Below are 12,413 nucleotides of genomic sequence, written 5' to 3'. Positions count from 1 at the left end.
TTTTGTAATTTTATGAGATATTTCATGCTAGTTGCCAAATGATGGTTCCCACATGTGTTAGGTGATTCACATGGGCTGCTAAGAGCTGATCATTGGAGTGTATATACCAATAGTACATACATCTAAAAGATGTGTATTGTACGAGTACGAATACGGGTGCATACGAGTAGAATTGTTGATGAAACTGAACGAGGATGTAATTGTAAGCATTTTTGTTAAGTAGAAGTATTTTGATAAGTGTTTTGAAGTCTTTCAAAAGTGTATGAATACATATTAAAACACTACATGTATATACATTTTAACTAAGTCGTTAAGTCATCGTTAGTCGTTACATGTAAGTGTTGTTTTGAAACCTTTAAGTTAACGATCTTGTTAAATGTTGTTAACCCAATGTTTATAATATCAAATGAGATTTTAAATTATTATATTATCATGATATTATGATGTATGAATATCTCTTAATATGATATATATACATTAAATGTCGTTACAACGATAATCGTTACATATATGTCTCGTTTCAAAATCATTAAGTTAGTAGTCTTGTTTTTACATATGTAGTTCATTGTTAATATACTTAATGATATGTTTACTTATCATAATATCATGTTAACTATATATATATCCATATATATTTCATCATATAGTTTTTACAAGTTTTAACGTTCGTGAATCACCGGTCAACTTGGGTGGTCAATTGTCTATATGAAACCTATTTCAATTAATCAAGTCTTAACAAGTTTGATTACTTAACATGTTGGAAACACTTAATCATGTAAATAACAATTTCATTTAATATATATATAAACATGGAAAAGTTCGGGTCACTACAGTACCTACCCGTTAAATAAATTTCGTCCCAAAATTTTAAGCAGTTGGAGGTGTTGACGTATCTTCTGGAAATAAATGCGGGTATTTCTTCTTCATCTGATCTTCTCGTTCCCAGGTGAACTCGGGTCCCCTACGAGCATTCCATCGAACCTTAACAATTGGTATCTTGTTTTGCTTAAGTCTTTTAACCTCACGGTCCATTATTTCGACGGGTTCTTCGATGAATTGAAGTTTTTCGTTGATTTGGATTTCATCTAACGGAATAGTGAGATCTTCTTTAGCAAAAAATTTTTTCAAATTCGAGACGTGAAAAGTGTTATGTACAGCCGCGAGTTGTTGAGGTAACTCAAGTCGGTAAGCTACTGGTCCGACACGATCAATAATCTTGAATGGTCCAATATACCTTGAATTTAATTTCCCTCGTTTACCAAATCGAACAACGCCTTTCCAAGGTGCAACTTTAAGCATGACTATCTCTCCAATTTCAAATTCTATATCTTTTCTTTTAATGTCAGCGTAGCTCTTTTTTCGACTTTGGGCGGTTTTCAACCGTTGTTGAATTTGGATGATCTTCTCGGTAGTTTCTTGTATTATCTCCGGACCCGTAATCTGTCTATCCCCCACTTCACTCCAAAAAATCGGAGACCTGCATTTTCTACCATAAAGTGCTTCAAACGGCGCCATCTCAATGCTTGAATGGTAGCTGTTATTGTAGGAAAATTCTGCTAACGGTAGATGTCGATCCCAACTATTTATGAAATCAATAACACATGCTCGTAGCATGTCTTCAAGCATTTGTATCGTCCTTTCGTTCTGCCCATCAGTTTGTGGATGACAGGCAGTACTCATGTCTAGACGAGTTCCTAATGCTTGCTGTAATGTCTGCCAGAATCTTGAAATAAATCTGCCATCCCTATCAGAGATAATAGAGATTGGTATTCCATGGCAGGAAGTGTGCTGATTTGGTGAGACGATCAACTATTACCCAAATAGTATCAAAACCACTTGCAGTCCTTGGCAATTTAGTGATGAAATCCATGGTAATGTTTTCCCATTTCCATTCCGGGATTTCGGGTTGTTGAAGTAGACCTGATGGTTTCTGATGCTCAGCTTTGACCTTAGAACACGTCAAACATTCTCCTACGTATTTGGCAACATCGGCTTTCATACCCGGCCACCAAAAATGTTTCTTGAGATCCTTGTACATCTTCCCCGTTCCAGGATGTATTGAGTATCTGGTTTTATGAGCTTCTCTAAGTACCATTTCTCTCATATCTCCAAATTTTGGTACCCAAATCCTTTCAGCCTTATACCGGGTTCCGTCTTCCCGAATATTTAGATGCTTCTCCGATCCTTTGGGTATTTCATCCTTTAAATTTCCCTCTTTTAAAACTCCTTGTTGCGCCTCCTTTATTTGAGTAGTAAGGTTATTGTGAATCATTATATTCATAGATTTTACTCGAATGGGTTCTCTGTCCTTCCTGCTCAAGGCGTCGGCTACCACATTTGCTGAGACGACCCAACCTTAACCATAAGGACGAATACAATAACATATGATTTCATCGCGAGGTATTGACCTCTATATGCGACATTTTTCAAAAACTGCATTTGTTTTTACAATATAAACCATAGCTTTTATTACAAATACAAGGTTTAAACAACTTAATAATGATTATCGTTTAGCGATAATCTTAGACTTACAAACTTTACATGTGATAATAACAATACGACCTCCAACATATTTTACATTACAAATCCTTCGATATGCAGTTTTATTTTTGACACAAATATGCATACTCAAGATCTTGCTTAAATTCAACATGTTGCAGCGGAAGCTTTTAGTTATCACCTGAGAATAAACATGCTTAAAACGTCAACATAAAGTTGGTGAGATATAGGTTTAATGCCGGCAGCGTTATAAATATAGACCACAAGATTTCATATGTAAACATTTTAATAAAAATATTCTAAGTTGTTGAGCACTTGGTAACCATACTTAACATTTAATCAACGTCGCATATTCTCTTTATTATGAAATCTCCCTACACCGTACCAAGTGTAGTAACGAAACGAAGTACTGTGCAACCGTTAAATACTGGTCGTCCAGTCCGGTTGGGGTTATCAGGCCCGATAGATCTATCAACAGGATTCGCGTTTACAAAACCCATGTAAATTGTAGTTACCAAGCTACAGAGAAATATGCCAGTAGTACAACTCAACGTAGAATATATATTTTTAGTCACTTGTGTCTATAACGTAAATCATAAAATGCATGTATTCTCATCCCGAAATATTTAAAGTTTAAAAGTGGGACTATATACTCACTTTTGTCTTGAAGATAATAACACGACTTGGTCTCCGATTGATATCACGAACCTAACCATATGTAATATATCAATATATTTTCTTTTTAAGAAATAAACGTTTCATATATATACTTTTAATACTTTTAATATTTTCTTGGTCCGTAGTTAGCAGTCCAATGTTAGTAATCCTCAATTAGTTGCTTAATAAAATAAATAAAGACCCCATCGTATTCATATTGATCGGAATTAATCTTGACCCACGGTACCGTGTTGTCAAATGACGTGTTGCGTACATAAAGTACCGGTGTTGTCAAATGACGTGTTGCGTACGTACATGAGGTCTTATGATTAATCTTCTCGTGTTGTTTACGGGTGGTCCTGAAATATATAAAATTAAATCATGAGTAAATATATATGAAATATCATATTAATTAGGAAAGATATGATTTATTTAATTTTTCTCCAATTATTTTCGTTGTTAAACAAGCTTTGGACACCCGATCTTATTTTAGTCGTAGTTTCTTCGTTACAACTCCGTTTTTGTTGATTCAACTTGCCATCTCCTTGGATCGAGTCAAAATTTAAGAATATGAACTGTAAATATCATGGTTTATAATCGGAATCACAGGTTATAGTCCAAACTCTAGGTGAATCTTATGAAAGTAATCATTTTTGTTACAAAAACATCATTTAATGTTTTTCTAAAAATACTTATACTTTGAATTAAACCATGAAATTTTTATGTGTTAACATATTTATAAGAAATATCATTTTTCCAGAACATGAACTTCTAATTCAAAGTTCAAGATGGTTTTTAATTATCCAACCCAAAACAGCCCCCGGTTACACTCCGACGACATAGATTCAGTTTTAAGATATTCTTTGTAAAAACAAGTTGTATCTTGTTAAGTTAACATATCATTATGATATATTACAGGTCTTGAAGTGTTTTAAAAGTTAAGTTAGAAGGATCTATTTAGTTTGCGAACAAGTTTGAAATCATTCAAACTATGTTCTTGTTGTTAAAATTTTATATCTCAAAATAAGATAGCTATATAAATTTGAATCGAAAAAGATTTTTAACAAAGTTACTACCTCAAGTTACTTGGACAAGATTGCTGTAAAAGATGATTAAAATCCTAGAACCAAAAGAGTGGTGAAGTTGGATTAAAAGGTTGGTAGTAAACTTATAAATTTGGAAGGATTTTTGAAGTGTTTTTGGAAGGATTTTCTTATGGTATTTAAGTGTTGTTTTTATGGCTAGATCTTCATGGATACTAGCTGAATGGTTATGGGTTCCTTATGACTTGTAAGTAGGTGTTTTTAGAGAGTAATTTGGAAGTGAGATGATGAGCTAAAAATGAAATGATGGAGAGCCTTTAAAAACATGAATGGTAAAAACAAGGACAAATTTTTATGTTGTAATCTTGTGAAATTAGTCAACAAACTTCCAAATTCCAATTACCTTATACATAAGGCAATAACATGGCTGATTAAAAAGGTTGATTTGATGTGTATATACCAATAGTAAATACATCTAGAAGATGGGTATGATACGGGTACCTATACCCTAGGTGTACGTATAGAAATCTTTGAGAAAACGGAACGAGGATTCAAATATAGCTATCTTTTGTAAATATACTTATATTGTTTTATGTATGTAAGCCCTTTAAAAGTGATAAAATACATATCTATACAATGCATGTATAAATATTATAGGTTATAAGTATTTATTTCGAAAAACGTTACGTATAGTTATCATTTTGAAAACTTAAGTTAGTAGTTTCAAAATATACTTATAACTCATTGTTATTAATACACAATGGGATGTTAAAACATTCTTAGATCATGTTGAATATATATAAATACATATATATACACAAACGTATAATTATCGTATGTTATATAGTTCGTGATATCATCGGTCAAATTGGACGGTCAAACGTTGTGTAAAACTCTTTTCAAAAACATAAATCTCAACAATTTAGATTGCTTATCATGTTGGTAAGGTTTAATTTATGTAAATATTAATCTTATAAGTGTAAAACGATCGGAAAAATCCGGGTCGTTACATTACCTACCCGTTAAATAAATTTCGTCCCGAAATTTTAAAATTGTACCTATTGTGCGTCATCGGAAAACAGATGTGGGTACTTTTGTTTCATTTGATCCTCTCATTCCCAAGTAAACTCGGGACCCCTTCGAGCATTCCAACGAACCTTGACGATTGGTATGTTGCTCTGCTTAAGCCGTTTAACCTCACGGTCCATGATTTCGACTGGTTCTTCTATGAATTGTAGTTTCTCGTTGACTTGAATTTCTTCAAGAGGAATGGTGAGATCTTCCTTTGCAAGACATTTCTTAAGGTTTGAGATGTGAAATGTATTATGTACTCCGGCGAGTTGTTGTGGTAATTCGAGTCGATAAGCTACCGGTCCAATGCGTTCGATGATCTTGAACGGGCCTATATACCTTGGGTTCAGTTTACCTCTTTTTCCAAAACGTATTACACCTTTCCAAGGTGACACCTTTAACATAACCATGTCACCGATCTGAAACTCTAATGGTTTCCTTCGGACATCGGCGTAGCTCTTTTGGCGACTACGGGCTGTTTTCAATTTCTCCTTGATTTGCACTATCTTCTCAGTAGTTTCATGGATGATCTCGGGTCCAGTTAATTGTCGATCTCCTACTTCGTTCCAACAGATAGGGGATCTACACTTCCTTCCATACAGTGCTTCGAATGGTGCCGCTTTAATGCTCGCATGATAACTATTATTATACGAGAATTCTGCTAATGGTAGATATTTATCCCATCCGTTTCCAAAATCGATCACACATGCCCTAAGCATGTCTTCAAGAGTCTGAATTGTTCTTTCACTCTGCCCGTCAGTTTGCGGATGATATGCGGTACTCATATCCAAACGAGTTCCTAGGGCCTCCTGTAGTGATTGCCAGAACTTTGATGTAAATCTACTATCACGATCGGATATAATGGAAATAGGTATTCCATGCCTTGAAACAATTTCCTTTATGTATAATCGTAATAGTTTCTCCATTCTATCCGTTTCCTTTATAGGCAAGAAATGTGCAGATTTGGTGAGACGATCAACTATTACCCAAATGGTGTCATAACCCCAGGCAGTCTTAGGTAATTTTGTGATGAAATCCATGATAATACCATCCCATTTCCATTCTGGGATTTCTGGTTGTTAAAGTAATCCTGACGGCTTCTGGTGTTCTGCTTTGACTTTGGAACAAGTTAAACATTCCCCAACATATGTTGCAACGTCTGTCTTCAAATTAGGCCACCAATAATGCGTCTTAAGATCTTGATACATCTTTCCAACTCCAGGATGTATCGAGTATCTTGTCTTATGTGCCTCATTCAATATTAACTTCCTTAATCCACCCAACTTTGGTACCCAAATACGGTTTACAAAATATCGAATTCCATCTTCCCGCATAATGAGTTGTTTCCCATACTTCTTCATTATTTCATTTCCTATGTTTTCTTTAGTAAGAGCTTCTCGTTGAGCCTCTTTGATTTGTGAGTTGAGATTCATGCGAATTTTTATGTTCATTGCTCGTACTCGAATTGGTTCTCGTTTCTTTCTGCTTAAAGCGTCGGCCACTACATTCGCTTTCCCGGGATGATAGCGAATCTCACAATCGTAGTCGTTTATCAGCTCGACCCACCTACGTTGCCTCATGTTCAGCTGTTTCTGATCGAAAATATGTTGAAGGCTTTTATGATCAGTAAACACAGTGCATTTAACTCCATATAAATAGTGTCTCCATATTTTCAATGCAAACACTACTGCCCCCAATTCTAGATCATGCGTCGTATAATTCCGCTCGTGAATCTTCAATTGTCGGGATGCGTATGCAATAACTTTCTTTCGTTGCATAAGGACGCAACCAAAACCTTGTCGCGAAGCGTCACAATATATCTCAAAATCATCGTTCCTTTCAGGTAACGATAAAATAGGTGCCGTGGTCAACTTCTTCTTGAGTAATTGAAATGCATTCTCCTGCTCAAAGGTCCATTCGTACTTCTTCCCTTTTTGTGTTAACGCTGTCAATGGTTTAGCTATTCGGGAAAAATCTTGAATAAACCTTCTATAATAACCGGCTAAACCCAAAAATTGGCGTATCTGCGTTGGTGTCTTAGGAGTCTCCCATTTTTCAATGGCCTCAATTTTAGCTGGGTCAACCTGAATTCCTTTGCTACTACCAACATGGCCAAGAAATTGCACTTCTTTCAACCAAAACGCACACTTAGAAAATTTGGCGTATAATTGTTCTTTTCTTAACAATTCTAATACCAATCTTAAATGCTGTTCATGCTCTTGCTCACTCTTGGAATAGATAAGAATATCGTCAATGAAAACGATAACAAACTTATCTAAATACGGACTACAAACTCGATTCATGAGGTCCATGAATACAGCTGGCGCATTCGTTAATCCAAACGGCATGACCAAAAATTCATAATGACCGTAGCGTGTCCGAAAAGCAGTTTTCGGAATATCTTCTTCTTTGACGCGTAGTTGATGATAGCCCGACCTTAGGTCGATTTTTGAGTAAACACATGATCCTTGCAATTGATCAAATAAGTCATCAATTCTCGGTAGTGGATACCGATTCTTGATAGTTAACTTATTTAATTCACGATAATCTATACACATTCGGAAAGATCCGTCTTTCTTCTTGACGAATAAAATCGGAGCTCCCCACGGTGAAGTGCTCGGTCGAATGAAACCACGGTCCAGTAATTCTTGTAACTGGCTTTGTAACTCTTTCATCTCAGATGGTGCAAGTCTATATGGAGCACGAGCCACTGGTGCAGCTCCTGGTACTAGATCTATTTGAAATTCTACAGATTTAAATGGAGGTAATCCCGGCAACTCTTCTGGAAAGACTTCAGGAAAATCTCTTGCCACAGGCACGTCATTGATGCTCTTCACTTTCTCCTTCGTTTCGACTTTATTAACATGTGCTAAGATAGCATAGCACCCTTTCTTCAAGCACTTTTGAGCTTTCAAATAACTAATGAGTTTTAGCTTTGAGTTACCCTTCTCTCCATAAATCATTACTGGCGTTTTATCCTTACGAGGAATGCGAATTGCCTTCTTGGCGCACACAACTTCAGCTCCTATTTTGGACATCCAGTCCATGCCGACTATTACATCAAAACTTCCTAATTCTACGGGTATCAAATCAATCTTAAATGTTTCTCCGGCTAAATTTATTTTACAATCACGACAAATTTTATCGGCTTTAATTAGTTTACCATTAGCTAACTCAATCATGTACTTAGCATCTAAAGGTAATGATGAACAATTCAATTTAGCGTAAAAGTCTCTACTCACGTAACTTCTATCGGCACCAGTATCAAATATAATAGATGCGGATAAGTTATTAATGGTAAACGTACCCGTAACAAGCTCCGGGTCTTCACACGCCTCTCTAGCATTAATAACAAATGCTCTTCCACGTGCAGATCCATTATTCTTCTCTGGATTCGGACACTGGCTCTTATAATGACCCTGTTTCCCACACCCATAACAAGTAACAGTGGCCAAGGCAGTTCTATTTGCATTGGTGGCAGGAGTCTTGGTACCGTTTGTATTTGTAGCGGGAACCCTACAATCTTCAGCAAGATGACCTTTTCTATTACAATTGTTGCACAAAATGTTACAATAACCAGAATGATGTTTGTGGCATCTGTTACATAAAGGATTTCGTCCTTTGTAACCTGAGTTTGAACTGCTACCCGCACCTTGCGTGGTTTCTTGTTTCTTGTTGGATTGTTGATGATTACCTTCCCACTTTCTTTTGTTTCCCGATGTCTTGACATCGGTGTTCTTATCCAGAATAATCTGGTCCATCAACTCGTTCGCCATGGTGATGGCTTCGTGAATAGTCTTGGGTTTCGATGCTGTAACATTTGCTTTGACATTTTTAGGCAAACCATCTTTGTACAGTTCTATCTTCCGTTCTTCGGTTGGTACCAATTCGGGACATAGCAAAGCTAATTCCATGAATCGCTGATTGTAGTTGGTGAGTTCAGTACCAACAACTTTCAGGCTTCGTAATTCAGCTTCCAACTTCCTAACCTCGTTCCTTGGACAATATTCGTTGATTAGCATTGTTTTGAATTCTTCCCAGGGAGTATCATAAGCTACATCTCCTCCTACGGCCTTCACATAGTTTTTCCACCATGTGAGTGCACTATCTTGTAGGGTGCACGATGCATACTTGGTCATGTCCTTCTCAATACAACCACTGATTTTAAACACAGACTCAATCTTTTCGATCCACCGGGTTAAACCGACCGGTCCTTCTGTTCCACTGAATGATGAGGGTTTGCAACCTTGAAAAGTTTTGTAAGTGCACCCCACACGAGGATTTGGGTTAACTGCAGCACCTCTTGCAGCCTCGACCCATAACATTCTGTCGTTCACTCGCTGATTGATGAGTTCCTGGATTTCTTGTTCCGTCATTCGGTTCAATCGCGCCATAATCTTTAATAAGAATGAAAAAAAATAATTATTCACATGGAATATTATAGATGTAGTATGTATTTACAGTACATCGTAGCTTATTAATAATATGAACCAGTTATTATTATAAAAGCCTTTTCTTCTTATTAGCGTTTTATAATTATATCTAGGGTAGTACCTACCCGTTAAAGTTCATACTTAATAGCTTAGTACGAAAATCATTTACTACCACCCAAATAATACTTAACCATGGAAAATTATTGCATTTCACACTTCACTATTTTACATATGCTTATCTTACATCAAACATTAAGCAAACCACACTAGTAATATTATACACAACATTATATGATCCCATGGTTTAAAACAACAGCGCATCATTTAACCCAAAGCGTTTGTGTTCAAAGAAATCGCTTAAAGGTTATCCTGGTTGTCTCCCTGCGTTTTGGCTGAGGAACCGAAGAACTGGATGTCGGGATAGAACTAATAGGAATAGCGGGAATAGGTGTGGAAGTATCTGGTGGAGTTGGTGCCACAACATCCTCTCTAGACTCGGGATTTTGATTTTCCATTTCAGTAGCCTTTCGTTTCCTTCCTCGTTCGAACTTGTCTTTCGTAATTTCCTGTATTTCTTCCTCCTCAGGATCACTTTCCGTTTCCTCTTCAATTGATTCATCCGGAACTTGTGAGTCTTCCCCAAAGGTGTCGTTTTCATCATCGGATAGGTTAATGACTGGAACACCATCTGAAGATTCTGGTTCGGAGTCGCTGAATATGATAACAAGTTCTAAGCCAGACATCTATCACATAACAACTAGTAAATTAGTATCACATAATATTTACATATTAATTTTTAACCAACAATGATAAGCAATATTTTTTTCAAAATCAAACACGGTCAAAGTCCAGACTCACTAATGCATCCTAACAAACTCGATAAGATACACTAATGCAAATTTTCTGGTTCTCTAAGACCAACGCTCTGATACCACATGAGACGAACCGACCTTAACCATAAGGACGAATACAATAACATATGATTTCATCGCGAGGTATTGACCTCTATATGCGACATTTTTCAAAAACTGCATTTGTTTTTACAATATAAACCATAGCTTTTATTACAAATACAAGGTTTAAACAACTTAATAATGATTATCGTTTAGCGATAATCTTAGACTTACAAACTTTACATGTGATAATAACAATACGACCTCCAACATATTTTACATTACAAATCCTTCGATATGCAGTTTTATTTTTGACACAAATATGCATACTCAAGATCTTGCTTAAATTCAACATGTTGCAGCGGAAGCTTTTAGTTATCACCTGTGAATAAACATGCTTAAAACGTCAACATAAAGTTGGTGAGATATAGGTTTAATGCCGGCAGCGTTATAAATATAGACCACAAGATTTCATATGTAAACATTTTAATAAAAATATTCTAAGTTGTTGAGCACTTGGTAACCATACTTAACATTTAATCAACGTCGCATATTCTCTTTATTATGAAATCTCCCTACACCGTACCAAATGTAGTAACGAAACGAAGTACAGTACAACCGTTAAATACTGGTCGTCCAGTCCGGTTGGGGTTGTCAGGCCCGATAGATCTATCAACAGGATTCGCGTTTACAAAACCCATGTAAATTGTAGTTACCAAGCTACAGAGAAATATGCCAGTAGTACAACTCAACGTAGAATATATATTTTTAGTCACTTGTGTCTATAACGTAAATCATAAAATGCATGTATTCTCATCCCGAAATATTTAAAGTTTAAAAGTGGGACTATATACTCACTTTTGTCTTGAAGATAATAACACGACTTGGTCTCCGATTGATATCACGAACCTAACCATATGTAATATATCAATATATTTTCTTTTTAAGAAATAAACGTTTCATATATATACTTTTAATACTTTTAATATTTTCTTGGTCCGTAGTTAGCAGTCCAATGTTAGTAATCCTCAATTAGTTGCTTAATAAAATAAATAAAGACCCCATCATATTCATATTGATCGGAATTAATCTTGACCCACGGTACCGTGTTGTCAAATGACGTGTTGCGTACATAAAGTACCGGTGTTGTCAAATGACGTGTTGCGTACGTACATGAGGTCTTATGATTAATCTTCTCGTGTTGTTTACGGGTGGTCCTGAAATATATAAAATTAAATCATGAGTAAATATATATGAAATATCATATTAATTAGGAAAGATATGATTTATTTAATTTTTCTCCAATTATTTTCGTTGTTAAACAAGCTTTGGACACCCGATCTTATTTTAATCGTAGTTTCTTCGTTACAACTCCGTTTTTGTTGATTCAACTTGCCATCTCCTTGGATCGAGTCAAAATTTAAGAATATGAACTGTAAATATCATGGTTTATATTCGGAATCACAGGTTATAGTCCAAACTCTAGGTGAATCTTATGAAAGTAATCATTTTTGTTACAAAAACATCATTTAATGTTTTTCTAAAAATACTTATACTTTGAATTAAACCATGAAATTTTTATGTGTTAACATATTTATAAGAAATATCATTTTTCCAGAACATGAACTTCTAATTCAAAGTTCAAGATGGTTTTTAATTATCCAACCCAAAACAGCCCCCGGTTACACTCCGACGACATAGATTCAGTTTTAAGATATTCTTTGTAAAAACAAGTTGTATCTTGTTAAGTTAACATATCATTATGATATATTACAGGTCTTGAAGTGTTTTAAAAGTTAAGTTAGAAGGATCTATTT

The sequence above is a fragment of the Rutidosis leptorrhynchoides genome, chromosome 4 (genome assembly GCF_046630445.1).
Source record: "Rutidosis leptorrhynchoides isolate AG116_Rl617_1_P2 chromosome 4, CSIRO_AGI_Rlap_v1, whole genome shotgun sequence".
NCBI lineage: Eukaryota > Viridiplantae > Streptophyta > Magnoliopsida > Asterales > Asteraceae > Rutidosis > Rutidosis leptorrhynchoides.
The sequence above is the reverse complement of the archived record's forward strand: the minus strand, read 5'-3'. Positions refer to the sequence as shown.